Below are 15,903 nucleotides of genomic sequence, written 5' to 3' on the forward strand. Positions count from 1 at the left end.
TGAAGCTCTCCGAACAATCGGCGAGGACAGGAAGAAACTGGGGAACCATGCGTGATGACGCTGTGAGTAACCGTGTAGTTAGGAGGTTTGTTTAAAGTGCAATGTTTTGTGACCTCGGCGAAGTCGGCCAAGATTCTCTGGTAAGGACTTGACGGTACAATTGACGGACAAAAGTAGATTGGCCATATAATTCCGGTTGCTTAAAGTATTTCTAAAAATATTGATGGCGCAAGAAATTAAACTGACCAAACCAAAAGGAGCTTTAGCGTACATCACATAAAGCGTCTGCCTAAATAAAGTACACTTCGCGGGTTGAAAGGCCAGGAGCCTATTTAAAGATTATAAAAAGAAAGCAATGGTCTCCTTGCTGGTAATGAAGTCGTCTTGAGTGAAGTGTTTCGAACAAAGCACCATAGCGTCAGTCACCTTTTTCCCAGTGCGCGAGCTTCTGATCCATCCATGTCGCTCTCCGTTGCGCGCCGTCCGCTGCTTTCTGAAAACGATGAAATGATGAATTGCTGTCTTTGATGACACAAATTCTTTCGAGATCCGTTTTTGTTTTTCGGGCTTGTGCGCGACGGCATCACGATCGTTTGAGAATTACGACGCAGCGTTGCAGTGCACACTGTGATGCGAGAAATTGTGGATGAACCTGGATCGGCTGCTTCTCGGCACGGCCGCTACGGGGCGAACATTTAGTTGTAGTCGCGAATACGACAAAACAGGCGACACCCCATGCTGTAAAAGCTGGTAAAGCAACCGTTTTGGCGAAGCGTGTGAGATGATCGTGACCAACCATTACCCGCCGATTTCCACGCGGTGTCACGGGAAGCGGGCCGTAGGGGTCAACCCCGACCCATAGAATGTTTTTGCGATACAATGCAGTGGCTGCAACGTACCGCATAGACACGCATAGGGCTGGCGATTTGCGGCGTTGGTAGTGAGGGCCACAGATTGGCAAAATAATAACTCACTTAGATTTGCTCCCAATTTTCTGAACGCTCGCTCGGTCTCAGACTCCCCAAAACTCTACTCAACCGGGCTCACTTAACGTATTACGGTAAGGCGTGGAGAAATGTACTTGACGAAAATAGGACAGAAAACTCCGCAGAACCCATCTCACGATGGCTGTCGACAGTGACGTGTTTAGCATTGAGTCAATGTAACGACATGACGTGTCGCCACCGTCGAATAGAGCTGTGTGCGAGGCGTGCATACTGCAGGCTGGGCTCCTCCTTCGCGCTTCCACAAGGACAATCGGCGCCATCTAGCGGCGACACCGCGAAGCCTGCTCGTCGCCTCCGAAATCCATGGCGTGCTGGCGCGTGCGAACACTGATACCCCTGTCAAGCGGGCAAGTTAAGTGCACTTACGGGGAGTGCACTTCGGGACCTTGAGTCACACTTTAGGCAACGCGCTTCTTAACGGGAAAACAGAGTGCACTCGCAGTAAAAAAAAAATGGCGACAGACTAAGAGCGCGTTCTTAAAGATGTAAATTAACAAGAGAAAGCTGCTAAAAAGCGATTGTTTTAAGTAGAATTATATATAAAAACAAACTTTATCTATTTGTCTCAACAAAAAACGAAGATGTTTTATTATAAGTGCGTTGCAAGTCAATGGTGGCCAAGACGAATGCCTAGCCAATCCAAAACAACACGGCGGCGTGCGGCAGTTGATCCTGCTCATGATCCTGCTAGAACAGAATATGAGCGAGTATATATGAGCAAAGACGGCGAGTTCGATATTTAGCTACACTGCAAAATGCCACGCAAACTGCTTAAAGTACGACTAGCGTGGTCAGCACGCTTTCACACCAAAATAAACACGAACTGAATGAACATGGCGGCGCCGCAGTGCCGCATCATTCTGGCGCCGTTAGTTGCGTACATGATAAATTCGTTTCTTTATTGTGCTGTTTCGCTTCCCGCTAAACACAAATTATATTGTTAAATGCTGTTCAATAACTGAAATGAACTTTTGTGTCCTTTTTCTATGCATTACATTTTGCGTCGTTGAAAGCGTTGGTGGCGAGGCTAGGCACTCCTTCAACCCGTTGGCGGCGAGGCTACGCACTCGGCCAGCAAAGTGCGTTCCTTGAACGTACTCCGACTTGAGTGCACTCATCTGAGAGTACACTCCGCTGCGACGTTAAGATTTGGGAAAGTGCACTTAAAAACCGAGTGCACTCGCCGTAAGTGCACTTAACTTGCCCGCTTGACAGGGGTATGAGAAAGGCGGCATGCGGCGGCCGGCTTCCTCTCTCACGTTCCATTCTGGACACGCTGCGTCATCTAGTGGCGCGGCAGAGAAGTCGGCGCGTGACCTCAGAGACGAGAGGCGTGGCGCGCCGGTGTCTGCCAACTTTTAGTTATGGAGTCAAGGCATTTAACTCCTTAAGTTTAGTGAACTCTTTATATGTAGTTGAGAGGTTAAATCTTCAAAAGTTATTCGATTTAGCAGAAGCATGCGTGACCTATGACAAAGAAATGCAGGCGGAAAACAGCCACGTCGCAAAAGGTTGTAATCTCGCACACTTCCACGGTGATTCGGCAAGCCCACCATGCTTTTTCGCACACTGTCGAGTATTCGGAAGGCGTAATAACAGACTCGCAGTAAGGTGAACTGGCGACGGTAATATGCCAGTAAATGTGAAAAAAAAGAAGGCAGCACACTTCAACGATTCCTTCAGCTCTGTAGTCGTTTGCGGCGACAGCAGCACTCTGTTTGAAGACTACCATCCTAATTTTGCTTGCCTGTTTTTTGTTTGTTTTTTCTCAAACAATTCCGTTCACCCAGTACGGGGAACACGAGTACGCTTATTTGGTGTTTTGGTTCACTCAAATGAAGTAATATTTGAGATTTCAGGCAACAACCCTCTGAAGCTATGAGAGGTCAAAAAGCGTGTTTGTTCTTGTGGGAAAAAAATAGTAGGCAACATAATTTGTTACGATATTAAGACGTCAAAAATATTTTGTTGTTTCATTTTGTGATTGTTGGATAAATGGTACATTGTAATTTCGTGACACAGTATTGCAAACAATAAAAAACATTGTCATGAATATGCAGCAAAATTCAAAACAAAATATATTCAAATGTAATACAAAGCACATGCACAGCGACGACAAGCGACATATCTTGAAGAAAAAAAGGCGTAGTAGTGAACATTGAGAGTACACGGCGGCGATCGCCGTGGAAGCACGGCTATATAACCGTGCATGGCTTTTTCTACAGGTGCTATTCAGCGCGCTACCCTGGCCAAACAGCACTCAAGGCAGTGGTGTTGGACATGCGCCGTGGAACGGGGATTCTTCTCGCGAATATGCTACTATGGCTTTGAATCAACGATCACTCGAAAGCGTCCATGGCGTTCCGCCACTGACGCTGCACCAGACCAGCGTACAAAGCCAGCGGACATTCCTTTCAGCATCAGGCGGTATGGCTGCAGCGATCGCCCAGCTGAAAGTACCTCATATAAAAATAAAATTTAACGGAAAAAGTTCAAGGAGTAACCGTGTCAGAATCGTATAGCTGTTTACTCGATTCACCAAGTTTTGCGGATGATATGCCGCGTGCCCGCCAAAACTGCATCGTAAGAAAAAATAGCACGCGTCATCAATTCAGTATAAAGAAGCCTAAACTAACACGATGCCTACAATGCATGACAGCGCAGTAGAAAGTCCGACTCACCTCACCGTATACTGGATGATAGCACTGGAACACTTCGACGGCCCGCGATTTCTTCAGATCCGGGAGCACTGATCATGACGCAAATTGCACACAAACGTCGGCGGGCACAGTGCACAGCCGTGACATCGACATTTGCCCACAGTGGCACAGAAACACCAGCGCCGCATTGTCACATGGCAGACAGCGCCGCAGCTCAGTTTAGGCAGCATGCGCGAGCGTTAAGCCTTTTTTTACGTGATGTGATTTTCAAAGCACCGAAAATGCAATCGCAGTCGCAGCGCCCCTCGCTTTTTCAACTACAACCGTCCGCCTGGCGCACATCGCAGTGATCGCTGCGATTATCCGTCGAAATTGCGCCGAGAACCATTTCGCGGTTTGTTTTTGGGAAACGGCCTCGGTCGCTCAGCACAACGCTTATTGATACTTTATCTCTAAACGTTAGCTTAACAAGCCTTGGACAGTGCAACTAACTGTGTGGAGCCGTGGATTGCGCAGGCGGTACGTGCCATCAGCACCGACACGCGAACAAGGCAGATAAGACTCGGTCATATTCGTTTCTGTGATTTCTATGCGTTTGTTGACACGCTACGTTGCTCATCATGCGACCCTTTCTTCTTTTTTTCACGTTGGCTTAGCGCGCTGATAAAGTATTAAAATTAAATTGTGAGGTCTTGCGTGCCACAACCACTATATCGTTATCAGGTACGCCATAGTGGACGCCTCCGCATTCCTTTTAGACAACCGTATTCATTTCGCCTCTATCGAAATGCTGCCTCCGTGGCCTGGATTTGAAACCGCGCCCTCGGGCATAGCAGCGCAACGCCAAAGCTGTTAGACCATCACGACGGGTTATCGTAATGAATTTTGTACAATAGCGTATTGAACGCTTTGACTAGGAGTAAACAGCAGTGCCAGTTTATTTACAAGCGTTGATGCACGGTAAGCTTCATTTAAACAGTTGTATTTCCTTTTTGCTGATGTATCATTTTTCTTTCCTGCACGGAAAGCAACAAACCTTCAATTTGTTACATACTTTGTACCCTTACTGCAGCTGGATTAACCATCACTTTAAAAGGTATAATTGTATATTGTACTTAAGTGCATTTGTTTATGCTGCCAGTAACATGGAAGTATGCTAAGAACAGGTAGTATGCTAAGGACAGGTAGTGACTGCGGATCCGGATCATGAGACTGAAATAATCAGAAGAATAAGAATGGGCTGGGGTGCGTTTGGCAGGCATTCTCAGATCATGAACAGTAGGTTGCCATTATCCCTCAAGAGAAAAGTTTATAACAGCTGTTTCTTACCAGTACTCACGTACGGGGCAGAAACCTGGAGGCTTACGAAAAGGGTTCTACTTAAATTGAGGACGACTCAACGGGCTATATGGAAAGAAAAATTATGGGTTTAACGTTAAGGGATAAAAAAAGAGCAGATTGGGTGAGGGAACAAACGCGAGTTAATGATATCTTAGTTGAAATCAAGAAAAAGAAATGGGCATGGGCAGGACACGTAATGAGGAGGGAAGATAACCGATGGTCATTAAGGGTTACAGAATGGATTCCAAGGGAAGGGAAGCGTAGCAGAGGGCGGCAGAAAGTTAGGTGGGCGGATGAGATTAAGAAGTTTGCAGGGACAACATGGCCACAATTAGTACGTGACCGGGGTAGTTGGAGAAGTATGGGAGAGGCCTTTGCCCTGCAGTGGGCGTAACCAGGCTGATGATGATGATGATGCTAAGAAACTACTTGGCCGTAAACATCCTTGGCTTTCCTTGCTTTCTCTATACCACCTGTAAAACATGCAACAATGAGGGGAGGAGGCAAACACCTTGTTTTTTTTTTATTGCGATAGCAATTATATGGACATCCCAGGCGCATTTCCACCGTCGGCATCGCCGTCACCGTAATATCCCGCATAAGGTCCGAAGGCGAAAGCGTGCGAGGTAAGCCGACAATTACGGCTCAATCTCGCCCGCTCGAAACAGAGGAACACGAGGAACCCAACGTTGCCAGGCAACATGATCAGGAGAGGGAGGGGGGGAGCTGCGTTCTACTCAAGCTACAACTGTGTTCTACTCAGGCTACAACTGCGTATGTGGCGGCTGCGCGCGGTCGTGCGGCCGTATCTTGAGAGCGATCTGCGTTTGGGGGCAGGGTCCGCGTCGGCGCCTCGTAGCTTCGCGCGTGCTGTGTGTTCTCGGCGCTCAAGTTGCGCTGAAGCGATAGACAGCACGAAGACCACTTCGCTCGCTGCTGCTGCCGCGTTTCCTGACGTCAGCGCTTCGACAGCGAGTGTCCGCGGTCGGCGAGTCCGATACGTTCATGTTTTCGGTGCGCCCTGACACCATGCTTGTTAGTTTAGTTGGCAAGCGAATGTGTACAAGTTGATATGGCCGATAAAAGTACCATCCTTACTTTGTATGGCTCACTGATAATTTGCTATCGCAATCGATGCTTCGCCTTTCGTGCGATACTGCGAATTTTTTGTAAGCAGCAGATAACACATTAAACAAAAGCAAATCGAAATTGCGCGGGGAAGTCAGCCAGTTGCATATTGCATCATTTCAAGTGCGGATGGTTCTTGCAGTTCCGCAGCTAATCGAGTGAGCAGACGTATCACGAGGCATAAGCCATGCTCAACAAGAAAGCAGCAATGTTGCTCATGAGTTTGAAATTACACGTATTACTGCATAAACTCATATAACCACACTCCTTTATTACTGCCTTTATATTTAGAGCATCGTTTGAAGTATCGTGCAACTTGCAAGATATGAAGACAGCATGACATTTCTTGTATTTGAATCTTCTTTTTTGTTAGATTGCGGGATGCAGGGGCTTGCTCGTTTATTTCGTGGTGTGATTTAATGGCGTGTGTATGTGCAGACTCCCCAAAATTCTACTGTGCCTAGTTAACGTGGACTCAGACTCAGCCAAATTTATGCCCAGTCAAGCTTGCTGCTGACTCATATATGCCAAACTCCGGCTCAGCCAGACTCGCACGAACTGAGCCTCATAGGTCGGCCCAAATTTTAAGTCGGTGAACTCGCTCTTGAGTGAGTTCACCGACTTATGTATACGTTCATCATCATCATCATCATCATCATCATCAGCCTGGTTACGCCCACTGCAGGGCAAAGGCCTCTCCCATACTTCTCCAACAACCCCGGTCATGTACTAATTGCGGCCATGCCGTCCCTGCAAACTTCTTAATCTCATCCGCCCACCTAACTTTCTGCCGCCCCCTGCTACGCTTCCCTTCCCTTGGGATCCAGTCCGTAACCCTTAATGACCATCGGTTATCTTCCCTCCTCATTACATGTCCTGCCCATGCCCATTTCTTTTTCTTGATTTCAACTAAGATGTCATTTACTCGCGTTTGTTCCCTCACCCAATCTGCTCTTTTCTTATCCCTTAACGTTACACCTATCATTCTTCTTTCCATAGCTCGTTGCGTCGTCCTCAATTTGAGTAGAACCCTTTTCGTAAGCCTCCAGGTTTCTGCCCCGTAGGTGAGTACTGGTAAGACACAGCTATTATACACTTTTCTCTTGAGGGATAATGGCAACCTGCTGTTCATGATCTGAGAATGCCTACCAAACGCACCCCAGCCCATTCTCATTCTTCTGATTATTTCCGTCTCATGATCCGGATCCGCCGCCACTACCTGTCCTAAGTAGATGTATTCTCTTACGACTTCCAGTGCCTCGCTGCCTATTGTAAATTGCTGTTCTCTTCCGAGACTGTTAAACATTACTTTAGTTTTCTGCAGATTAATGTTTAGACCCACTCTTCTGCTTTGCCTCTCCAGGTCAGTGAGCATGCATTGCAATTGGTCCCCTGAGTTACTAAGCAAGGCAATATCATCAGCGAATCGCAAGTTACTAAGGTACTCTCCATTAATTTTTATCCCCAGTTCTTCCCAATCTAGGTCTCTGAATACCTCCTGTAAACACGCTGTGAATAGCATTGGAGAGATCGTATCTCCCTGCCTGACGCCTTTCTTTATTGGGATTTTGTTGCTTTCTTTATGGAGGACTACGGTGGCTGTGGAGCCGCTATAGATATCTTTCAGTATTTTTACATATGGCTCGTCTACACCCTGATTCCGTAATGCCTCCATGACTGCTGAGGTTTCGACAGAATCAAACGCTTTCTCGTAATCAATGAAAGCTATATATAAGGGTTGGTTATATTCCGCACATTTCTCTATCACCTGATTGATAGTGTGAATATGATCTATTGTTGAGTAGCCTTTACGGAATCCTGCGTGGTCCTTTGCTTGACAGAAGTCTAAGGTGTTCCTGATTCTATTTGCGATTACCTTAGTAAATATTTTGTAGGCAACGGACAGTAAGCTGATCGGTCTATAATTTTTCAAGTCTTTGGCGTCCCCTTTCTTATGGATTAGGATTATGTTAGCGTTCTTCCAAGATTCCGGTACGCTCGAGGTCATGAGGCATTGCGTATACAGGGTGGCCAGTTTCTCTAGAACAATCTGCCCACCATCCTTCAACAAATCTGCTGTTACCTGATCCTCCCCAGCTGCCTTCCCCCTTTGCATATCTCCCAAGGCTTTCTTTACTTCTTCCGGCGTTACCTTTGGGACTTCTAATTCCTCTAGACTATTTTCTCTTCCATTATCGTCGTGCGTGCCACTGGTACTGTATAAATCTCTATAGAACTCCTCAGCCACTTGAACTATCTCATCCATATTAGTAATGATATTGCCGACTTTGTCTCTTAACGCATACATCTGATTCTTGCCAATTCCTAGTTTCTTCTTCACTGTTTTTAGGCTTCCGCCGTTCCTGAGAGCATGTTCAATTCTATCCATATTATACTTCCTTATGTCAGCTGTCTTACGCTTGTTGATTAACTTCGAAAGTTCTGCCAGTTCTATTCTAGCTGTAGGGTTAGAGGCTTTCATACATTGGCGTTTCTTGATCAGATCTTTCGTCTCCTGCGATAGTTCACTGGTATCCTGCATAACGGAGTTACCACCGACTTCCATTGCACACTCCTTAATGATGCCCACAAGATTGTCGTTCGTTGCTCCAACACTAAGGTCCTCTTCCTGAGTTAAAGCCGAATACCTGTTCTGTAGCTTGATCTGGAATTCCTCTATTTTCCCTCTTACCGCTAACTCATTGATCGGCTTCTTATGTACCAGTTTCTTATGTACCAGTAATGTATACGTTATGCGACATTAAAGCTGAGACTTATTTGTGCAGGGCATAAACAAAGATTGCATAGTAGGCTGTCCTGTCTCCGATAAAAATAAGGAAAATTGTACACATTGCAGTTAGTTTTATAGAATTTATTTAACCGTTGCATGCAAGCTTCACCTCATGTCGATTCCATCAAGCGCGTTGGATCTGCATCATATTTTTTGCCAATGCTGCTGGCTAATCTTGGCCATTACAGGGTGGCCATATTTTGTACATTTCAACGCACAGTTGAATGAATGATTGTGATGTAATATACCAAAAGAAAACTTGCATCACTGCAAGGACAACAGTCAGAACATGATAAAAACACATGCGCATAATAAGATGTACATGAATGCTAAATAAATGTGCAGACAGAGTCCCACTTCGGCCAAATTGGCTGCCATGTTTCGCAAAAAAAAAAAAAAAGCACAAGCCGACATTGCAACGAGACCACGCATTGTCATGCCACTTACCGGGTCCATGGCGTATAGGAGAAGCATACGTGGAACCTAGCAGTAACGTGCGGTAGCAGCTAGGGACGCTGGTGCAGTCCTCAAGCGGGCATTCAAACATTCTAGACAAGTGTGACTAGGGTGTACTTAATCTAGGCACACACTTATTGTCTATATCTTAGTTTTAATGTGGTCTCTTAAAAAAAATTTCACGACATTTCGATTCTGAAGCTTGCAAAGGTAAACAGCTTTATTGTATTGTTCATGAAGAAAGCTCGTATAAAAGCTTAGAGATAATGTCAATGCTTAACACTTTTCCTAAGAACAATATGTAGTATGCTTTTGGCATTCAAGCAACTTTTCAACAGCCAGAAAAATAATCGGTCACCCCTCTTTTGAGCATTGGGTCAATGCAGGCAATTCAAGCAGGCACAACATTTTGCTAACACAATCTGTTCGAGAATACCAGGTTAGATTGTACCTTGAGGCTTTCCTTGCACTTTCATATTTCGGTCAATTAATATAGCTTGAAACGGCTCCTATTAGCATGCTCTAACACTGATTTAATACAGCTAAAGTACGTGACTGGCTTAAAAGATTTGGATGCTTGCTTTAATTTACAGTGAAGGAACCATAACATCTGTTTCAGTTGCACAGCTGGCTTTTGGTAGTTTTGGGTTTTCGGCCTCTGCTACTTTAAGATAATGTGCGAAAGCATGCCGAAGCGCATGCATGCCAACGAGATTGGCCGATAGTTCCGATAGCTGGCTTCTTTGCACTTGCCACTGCGAATACAAGAATTATAGCGCTCTATTTTGTTATTAAGCGAAACAAATATGCTCCTAACAACGTATTTCACATTTGCGGTGCGGCTACGCCGCCTCACTACGTACGGCAACATATTGATTTAAGCATCTTGGTACACACTCACAGTACACTAGCAGCACGAGACTCAGGACCACAAAGTAGATCGACGCACATGCCTGTTAAAATGCTGAGGTATCACGTACGCAAGTGACTGCAGCTGTTGAAAAGATTGTGGTGTCGACTCTCACGCCTTACGAAATATTCAAAGATGACTTCAATGGATCTTATTACAGCACGCGCGCCGCAGTGGACAAACCAGGCTATCGCCTAAGATTTAAGTTCAAGACATAAATTCCGTTTCGCGTTCAGTAATAACACATAGATCATCTGCGGCTTCCCTCAGGGGCAGACGTGGGCTTACGGGTTGGTGCTTGCTGTCACGTCTGTTTCGAGAATATGGCTAAAAGCAGGCACCGCTTATGCGCAATATTTCGGGTTCACTCCGAAACATAATTATAAATGACGTTTTGGTTATGTTCTCATTCAGGCCGAAAATATTGTATTTTTTTCGTTTGTCGTTTTTGTTTTCGTTTTGTTCCTACACACTCTTGGCAGGCGATTCTCTCATATAGTCGGGAAATGTGCATGGGGTTAGTTCACCGTGGCTGCGATGGGGCGAATTAAACGCATAAGCGTTATTTCTGTTTAAATGACGTCGTTTCACTAGTCAAATAACCTAATGGTTCGCGCATAAAATCATTTTATACGTTGTAACTGGCCTAACGTACACAGCAGTGCGACAGGGCAGCTGCGCGACAGGACCCCCATATGGGTTTGGCCGGCGGGACTTAATCATAGAGTTACTATACTGACTCTAGAGGACAGGCTACCCATAGGGCCCATGCATTTAAATCGGGAACCGCAAGAGCGCCGCCCTGTTTCTACGCTGAGGTTGCCAGCTCCTGAGACGCTTGGCGACAGTAGTCAGTTTTAATCTGGCAACCAGGAGCTTCTAGTGGTAGCAGCGTAGCATCGTCTTGCTTGTAGCGGTGTGATGAGGTGTGCGTGTAGCCGTGTGTGCGGGCTTTATAAGTTGTTTCTTTATTCCGTGGCTTTAATCTATGGTGTGGGTGTCGTCGATGTTGGTCGTATCATATCATATCCCCCCTCTACATAATCATATCCCCCCTCCACACGCACATCTTTTTTCTATATGTATACATATCCGTTCCAATGACGGATTGACCAGTTCAAGTTGCGAACTTGTCAATAAAAAATAACTGTCATAGGCATCACTGTAACAAACACAATTCGACGATGAGATTGTTTACTTTTTTTTATACTAACACTGGGAACTGTAGGTAAAACCTGATTTTGTATTTGTCAGAGAAGCATAATCCGTTTGCACATGTCGATTATCCCAAGCTTAATCGAATGTGCAATACACAAAGCAGCTGCTACAACCTGAGCTGCAGCTTGAGGGGCACACAACACATCCATAATTAAAGGTGAAAAACAGAGGGAAGCTTCAAAATACGTTCTGTAGTACTGCAAAGTATAACATATATTATATGTGTACACTAAATGTTCAAAAAAGCAATGCATCAATGTCCCATTTGCCTTCAAGTTTATTATCAAGTTGAAGTTTATTGAAGTTTATTATGAACATATGTACAACAGGAATCTGCTGACACACCCGCAGTCAAAGTGGCTGTTCGAGGTGTGCTGGCTGCCTCAGCGTAAGAAAGAAATTAAAAAATTAAATTATGGGGTTTTACGTGCCAAAACCACTTTCTGATTATGAGGCACGCCGTAGTGGAGGACTCCGGCAATTTTGACCACCTGGGGTTCTTTAACGTGCACCTAAATCTAAGCACACGGGTGTTTTCGCATCTCGCCCCCATCGAAATGCGGCCGCCGTGGCCGGGATTCGATCCCGCGACCTCGTGCTCAGCAGCCCAACACCATAGCCACTGAGCAACCACGGTGGGTAGAAAGAAATTGGGTGAATGTCAACACCAGTGCCATTGCTTCTTGCCCCTGACCCCCACGTGCCTCCGCGGCATCTTTGTTGGTGGAGCCTGCACAGGTGAGCTGGCATGGTGAGGTGTAGGAGTCGTCTGAGAGAAAGAGTATAGTTTGCATGCAGAAGCGGCTGTTTTCATTGCTTGTCGCTTTCCCTGAAATGTTTCCTTGGCAACTTGGGTGGCACACCCGCTGTCAAGGTGGCTCGAGGTTCGAGGTGTGCTGGCTGACTAAATGTAAGAAAAAAAAAGAAAGAAATTAGATGAATGTCAATACCAGTGCCATTTCTTCTTGCCTCTTATACCTGCATGTGCCTCCACGGTGTCTTGCCTTGCGTAGTCTGCCCAAGGGAGCTGCTGTGGCTAGGCGTAGGTAGTGTCTAAGCGAGAAAAGGTCATTCAAATGGGGAGTTATGGAAATAAATTCAGTTCTTATGTCTGCTTCTTGCACTGTTCTTGGCTAAACTTTTCAAAGGTGGTGTTCAGAATTCACCAGAAATTTGACTGCCTTTACTTTTCGCCTGCAGATGCTGTAAGATCCTTGGTATGGCTTCGTGCAGCGTTGTAACGTTTGGTGGAGGCATTTGAAGTGGTAGCCAAAAATATTAACGATCATCCTTGTCTGCATCGGTACTTTGAGTTTCTAAATGCAGTGGTAACTGTCCCATGGCACAAGCCCCCCACATCTATTCGGTGAGTGTCATAGCTTTAAAATAATTTTTTTTTCTTTTATTGTTTCACAAGGTGTCTGGTATGTACACATTAGATGTGATCCGTTTTTTTTTTTTTTGACCCCAGCGTGGTGTGAGCATCATTAAATTGCCTTTTTTCTTGCGTGGCTTGTTTTTTGGTTTGTTTCTGAATTTATCAAGCAGCAGTCTCGTGATGCTTAAGTAACTCATGTAATGATAATCATCAGCTTTCGTTTTGCAGAAAAACAACACATTTCCTGACCCATTGTTTGCTATCCCATTACTCACATAATTTCACAGAGTAGCCTACCTATATATTGGCTTGCTTGACCTCCACTAAAGAGTCTTGCATTTTCAAATACCATATTCTTTCCTTAAAATCATTTGACACTTCTCACTTTGGGTACCGTGGGCATTCTGATACTTTTCATGCACCATTTTTCTTGTTGTTTCTGACTAGGAATGTCTTCTTTCATTTAGAGCTTAAATATTACCTTTGGAACACACAGAAGCGCTTGCCATTGCATATCTGCATAACAGGGAGACATGTTTCATTGAACATTTGCAAAATCCAACGGAAGAGATTGATTAACGCAGCTTGCAGTGTGAGTTTACTGAATGAGCTACAAAATTAGCTCATCTCACTTTATAAATTAAAGCACATATTAGTGTGATGTACAACATATATGTTACACTAATTTGGGGGGTTCTCTGCGTATACAGCAAAGTAATCGGTGTGCGAGAAAAAAAATATTTTTGCATACCCCTTGTAGACAGTGTTTTAAGGAAAAGGAGCTGTAGCTGTCCACATGATCTACTTATTTTACCTGCGAGTATACTCAACAAGGATGTGTGTCCCAGCTGCTTAGTGGTATTTGATATTATGTTAGTACTGCATATGTGCGTGTTGTCTAAAATAATTGAATTTCGAGAATGCTCGTAAGGATCTGATGTGCATATCTGCAGTTTATAGATACATGTAAAAGACTCAGCATCAAGTGCAAGTGAACGGTCCCACAGGCCCGAAGTCGATTATGCAAACAGGTCCGCTGCACACATTTGTCGCCAGAAAAGATATGCCACATGAAATGGCATGCAAGGAAGCGTTGAAAATATGCACAGCTAATAAAACGCCTACGCTACTAATATGTTGGTTCATGCACTCGATTTCGTCAATAGTAGGTGCTCGTCTCTTGATTGCTTCCTGGCACAGGAATACTCGGCACACCATTAGGCTGTCTTTCTGTTGTGGCCTTTGTAGAAGCATCGTTGTTCAAAGTGCAACAATTAAACAGATCCTATGACTAGCTTGTAGATACGCCAGTACCATTTCGGTTGCGCTGATCCACCTGCCCAGCAATTCCCTGTTACTGAAGGGAAACCTGCAAATAAAAACACCGCTCCGCATGCAAAAAAAAAACAAAAAACAAAAAATGCTCTCAAATGCGCTTCTCAAACGATTGTGATACATCACGAGAGCTGTCTACTCGCGTGGTTTTCTGAACAAGATACATTCGTGTACTTACATGCGAAGGTAAATGCCAGAGCCCTTGAGGGCTTGGGTGTGGCACAAAGGTCACGAAGCTGTCATAGCGTCCGATGTCGTCGCGCGTTCACATGTCAAATGTAAACTGCACGAAACTACTACGCACCCAGTAGCACAGAGGTTCTAAACCGAAATTCGCGCCGGGCTTTATTGAATGCATGCGTAAATCGTGATTTACATAAAATACGCACTTAGCAAGTGCTTTCTGTAAGCTCAATATTCACACGTCACCTTCAGAAAACCATCAGGTTTCCCCCCCCCCTCCTTTTTTTTTTTTATGACGAAGCATAACGCGACTTGTTTTGTACTTGTTTGACTTGTACTGTTTGGCTTGTACTTGTACTTGTTTTCAGTCCTTTCAATAGTAATTGCGCTGGCCCCATTGACAAGCAGCAACAGGGCGGCGCCTTAGCGGTTCTCCCTTTTCCGGCCCGCGTTCAAATAACGCGCGCAGCTTGACGAAATGGTAAAGCAGTTATAAATGCCGCCCCTGTTAATTAAAAGTTACGATTCTGCATGATATGTCTATTAAAAAAATATGAGGAGAATTGTCTGAAACCAATTTGTGAGAGAAGCAAACTTTTCGTCGCTTAGCAACGGCATAAAGCGGGCGGTCGCGGGAAGCGTTGTCCGCATGGTTGTCCGTTTGTGAAGACCTAGCAAAATAATGTAGCAAAAGTGGTCATTCTTTGAGCGCGCTCACTGAAAACACCCTGGCGGCGCTGCGATCGCTTTAGCTTTCTGGCTCTGATCGCTTTTTCGCCGGCACCAGTCTGTACCAAAACTTCATTTACCCACAAAAGCTATGTCAATCAGCAAAAGATCTTCTGACAAACTATGTATGATACATTGCTTTACTTTAAATTGTTAATTTTAGCAGATTGTTATATGAGTTCCGTGCAAGCGCCTTTGCAACGCTGCCCATTCGTACGCACAGATGGTGTTTTTTTTTTAAGACAAAGGCGTTAAATGCTTCATTAGACGGTGCCCTTGAAAACGCGGCGTGTGGTACAGAAAGTCATGTGAGCTCGCCTCGTTCAGAGACGTGCTCATGCCACTGCTCTCGCGTTCGTCGTCGTCCTTCTTCCACAGCTGGCTCCGACGCCGGCCATCATACAAAAAAAAAAAAAAAAAAATAGTAATAAGATAAAGGCAATTCAGGCACTCGAACCCACGACCTTTGCGGTTAATTCGGGCAAAGTTAACTAAGACAGTTAATTAAGGTAGCGTCACTTAAGGCACTAGAACCCACGACCTTTGGTAGAACAATAGCAACGCATTCGAATGAGGATGTCCAGTAATTTAAAAATTAATGAATGTCACTTGAGCACGCAGACTTTCGCCTTGACACTCTTTGACATGTGCTAAAGTGACAATTTTTTTAACTAGTTTGAGGTTTGAGTGCTAGCTTTCGTTCATGTAAATTCAACCGCGCACGGCTCGTTCGCAAAAGCCATCCTAACGCCGCGGCGTCGCACTGT

General features: G+C 45.0%; 1 protein-coding gene across 1 annotated transcript in view; it reads right to left on the reverse strand.

The window, feature by feature from the left end:
* The window catches only part of LOC129384030 (uncharacterized), a 39,087-nt gene extending 35,123 nt beyond the window's left edge, over window positions 1-3,964 (reverse strand). Inside the window, exon 1 of the mRNA XM_072284350.1 lies at window positions 3,689-3,964. The gene's annotated coding sequence lies outside the window, so the exon portion shown is untranslated. The remainder of the gene's footprint in view (window positions 1-3,688) is intronic.
* Between the last annotated feature and the right edge of the window lie 11,939 nt (window positions 3,965-15,903).

The sequence above is a fragment of the Dermacentor andersoni genome, chromosome 9, assembly GCF_023375885.2.
Source record: "Dermacentor andersoni chromosome 9, qqDerAnde1_hic_scaffold, whole genome shotgun sequence".
Lineage (NCBI taxonomy): Eukaryota > Metazoa > Arthropoda > Arachnida > Ixodida > Ixodidae > Dermacentor > Dermacentor andersoni.